The sequence below is a fragment of the Empidonax traillii genome, unplaced genomic scaffold (assembly GCF_003031625.1).
Source record: "Empidonax traillii isolate 1590-97213 ecotype Southwest subspecies unplaced genomic scaffold, ASM303162v1 scaffold175:size1888319, whole genome shotgun sequence".
Classification (NCBI taxonomy): domain Eukaryota; kingdom Metazoa; phylum Chordata; class Aves; order Passeriformes; family Tyrannidae; genus Empidonax; species Empidonax traillii.
This window is the reverse complement of record NW_020955368.1, coordinates 101,964-106,381: the sequence shown is the minus strand read 5'-3', so window position 1 is coordinate 106,381 and position 4,418 is coordinate 101,964.

Here is a 4,418-nt window from a genome sequence, read left to right as displayed (position 1 = left end):
GCACTGCCAACAGCAGGACTGTGAAGGTGTATCTGTATCCCATGGGAAGTGTGCCAGCACATCATATGGTCTTCCCAGAACTACCCTGAAACCAGTCAGGACGCTGATAAAGGTCTTGCTGTAGCAACACAGAGCTTAGTCTGAGATAGCTACACAGGAATGTCCTCAGGAGCCAGCGGGTGATTTTCAACTCCTGCCGAGCTCTGTGATGCTGAGGATACACCTCACTTTGTACAACTGATTTAGGTTGGAAGTAGCCCATGGAGGTCATTGGGTCCAACCTCCAGCTCAAAGCAGGGCCATTACAGTGGGGAGGACCCCGTCTTCAGCTAATATTTTACAAAATAGTCTACACATGACTTTGTGAGCTGTGGCACCTAAAGTGGAGTGAGAAGTGGGAAGTTTTAACATTAAAACAACTCTGCAGAGCTTGGTGTGGTGGGCAGAGACCAGAAGCTGTCTTAGCACTGAGGTTGTCTCCCCTGGTGCCAGCAGCAGAGCAGCTGTCAGAGCAGTGTGCAACAGGTTGTGTTACAAACCTCTTAGGTCAAGACATTGTCCTTTTGGATGGAAAATTGGTTCTGCAGAAGTCAAGTGCATTCCTCCTATTCACTATGGGCAAGAGGATTTCAAACCCTGGTTTTGGGCTACAGTGAACACACATGGTGGGCAGCTGCAGCCACTACTTAAGAGTTAATCCCTGCAATATCCTTTGTTAATCTAACTACAATGATCAAGTGGCATGGAACATATTCAACATAAACACAGGGTGCATGTTAGATTAACAGGATTACCTGCTGTTGAGGGCAATATTACTCTATATTTACTCAGCACTTCTCTGAAGAACAGAAGGCACTTTTTAAAGGTGGGTAAATATTTGTTAATCCCAGAGGGGAAAACGTTAAGTGGAAAGAGGTTAAGTCGTAACACCAGTTCCACACAGTGAACCAGCAGCACTATTCCCAGGCGCAGGCTTTAACACAGCATTCCTTGGCATGACCTGCTCATGAAGTCCTAACAATGACAGCACATCCTGTTCTCTGGTGCAACATTCCTATTGCCGGTTAAACCTCCATTTTCACTACTTGCTTTTTGCTAACTCTGACAGAGTCTACCCATTTTTGGGGAGCAAGCACACAGTTTACAGTAGTAAAGCTAGAAAAGGGCTAACACGCTGCTTTGGAACAGCCAAATGTAAACATTCTGAACCAGTTAGAACTTCTCTGAGGTCTTTTCTAGCCTGTGCTCATAAGTGATTATTTTGCATTCTTTGTGTACAAACAATAGATGTGTTTAAAGGAATCTGATAAAATACTGAACCTGAAGAATAAAGCTGTCATTTTCCTCCCTCTTTAAAAGATCCTTTACGCTCACAACCAATTCCTGTGATTCCTGTCTCCACACATTATTCCTCTAACGACCAGGTCACTGGTACCACAGAACACCTGTGAGCCCTGAGCATGCACTGCACTCCTTGTTATCTCATTAGTGCCCCAGACCGGCATTCACTTGCAGTAGCTTTCAGTAAAGAAAAAACCCAAAACTTCAGTGCCTACCTAATCTGGGTAACAATGTGTAAACCAGAGAAGCACAGACACCATCCCACTTCATGTTTGTATCTAGTTCAGCATTTCTTCTTACAGAAAGGGTGGAACAAAAGGCAATAATCAGGGACCTCTTCAGCAAATGAGGAAGATCAGACCTCTCTGAGGGATAATTTGTCCCACTTATTCTAGACATCTATTTTAGTATGAATCTCCTTCTGGAGATGCCTCTGTTCGCTCCCTGAAGAGTAGGCCTAGACAACGAGATGCCTGCTGGTGGATGAAGCTCATTAAACGCATATTTTCTGTGCTGGCAGTTTGTGACCTACATGTTATACAAAGTGAGGCACATCCTACCTCTGCTGCAACCAGAGGCACAATGCTAATCATCTCACGGTGTGAGTCAGGGAACCCAACACCTGACATGCAACCCATGCCTGCTAAAATTCAAAGCCCTCCAATGAGCTGCTGAGTTTTGTTTTTTTTTTTCCTAACGCTGCATTTACAAAATCCCTTTCAGCCTTGCCAATTATTTCAATTACCTAAAATATTTTCCTGCTTGCTTTTGAAACAAATCCATCTCCAGCCATCCCAAGGCAGACAGACAGGTTTTAAGCTACTCTTCGTTGTTTGTAAGTCCAAGTCTGTTGGACAACAGAGACAGCCTGGAGTAACTTGGCTGTGTCTCTTTCATTTTCACTTAAAAATTGCAGCTGTAAGTTTTATTCTGTTATAATTTGGAAATAAGAGTAAGGAACAGCACTAGAAACTTATGCTGCAGGAGAAGTTCCTCTGCAAAGGAAACTGGAAAATGGAATTTCCATTTTTTGGACAACTGCATTTAGATAATTATGCTGTTTAGGGCAGTAGATATTGGGAAGCAGGAAAAGTTCAAATTTGCCTTCTTATCCTTTTAGGAAGAGATGAGGGACAGTACAGATTGCAATCTTCCTCTTACAAGAAGACAAGGCTGACATATGATCTCTTAAAAAAATCAGTGGATGAAATTCTTAGTTTCACTGGAGTCAGGAATCTGCTTCAGAACCACTTTTTTAATTTTAGGCAAACCTCTCCTGCCAAAGCCCGGGGTTTGGAGAGCAGCCATCAGTCCGCGACAGCTCTGAAGAGAGATGGGCAGGGAAAGGGCACTCCTAAGTTTCACTGCCATGTACTTGACTCGGGGAACTTTACAGAGTGTACAAAATTCCTGGGTGGTTTGCAATGACAAATACAGTGAGCAGTACAATTCCCAGTACAGCCTCGAGTCCAAATGCCCTCCCAGTGGCCTCACAACTGCCCCCTTCTAATAAATGCTGTTCCGTTTCTCCAAGCTGAAGAGAAATTACGATGTCCATTCCCTATTTCTGGACTGAGAGTACATGAAAGGTGGGAGCCAGTTTGATGGCTCAGGTGTGTCAGCTGCTCTGATTCTGCTTTGAATGTATTTTACCCTAAATCTCAACTCTCACATATCATTTCTTGCATTGCCTCTGTATCTGAAACGGATGACTCAATCCCAATTTAATATTAAATATCTTCTGGGAAAAAATTCTTAGCAGCTGCTTCACAATCATGCTTTTTCCCTCTCTGGCATTAAGGGAGCATAAACAGTTATTAAAAAGTTTAAAAGGGAAAGGAAATTTGAAGATTAAAATAATGTTTAATTAGTGGCTATAATACTCATCATCTTTCAGGTGCATAACACAAAGCAATTCTTAAGAATGATTATTGTTATCCTCATCTTACAGAGAAATGAGGTGAATTAAATTATCTGCCTAATGACACAGTGTTGGATTCCAGATTTGGCTCCCAGTTCTGTGCTATACCAACTGGGTCACATTTAGCAATATACAATTTTTAAATATTCCCAGTTCTATATTCACCAAGATCTGGGATCTTAATATTTCATTTTTTTTTTTTCTAGCTTCAGTGATACATTACTTCAGCTTTGTTAACATTACATCAGCACAATATACAGAATTTTAAAAACCCTCTTTTTAAGTGAATACACATTCCAGAACAGTCAAGGTCCTTGTCCAAATGGCACTTGTAACTCACAACAATCACCATTTCTCCCCATGTTCAATCAAAAACTACATTAAATTACCAAAGCTGAGAGAACTTTCAAGAGAAAACACATGTGGTTTTGAATGCTCAAAAGCAGCACTGTGAATTCCATCCACATGATTTTAGAAAAGTACAGAGCAGGCCAGTTCAATATTAGAACAATTTCTGTCACCTAGTCTAGAATTTGCTGACCTGACACCTAAATGTGCCCAGGAGCCTAAACTGCTGAAATCTCCTGTCAGATCCACAAGAGAAAGCTGTGAGATTTCTCTGAAGGGAAGATACTCAATCACAGAGAGATTTGTTTAAAAGAAAAGAGCAGGACACACTTGTAATAAGCTTTAGGATCCTCTCTGGCAGTGGCAGGGAATGGCATAAAGGCTGACTGGTCTTTGCCTAAGCCGGGTTGTTATTTCAGTGATGACAGAGCCTGGATGTAATTAAGTAGCAAAATATGACCAACGTGTTGTGCTTTCAGTTTTGTCGTGAGGCTTTTAGAAATAAAGGTAATTAACAAAGAACAGTTTTCCACAGCTCATTAAACAACACTGTCTAAAGTTCACCGTGTTGCTTTACCTAACTTTCAGTGCGTCCTTTTGCACATCACCGAGACAATCCCGTGGTGGTGGTTTCTAAGGCTTGATTCAGCTACATCCATCAACATAAGATAGATTTGCATTCTTTTATTAAAGAATGATACCCCAAACCCTTTGAATTATTAACTGATAATGTACTAACATCTGACGGGAAAGGGCTGTTTTCTTCCAAACCAGGCGTCTTCCTCTGGAGCAGCCAAGGAAAAACAAA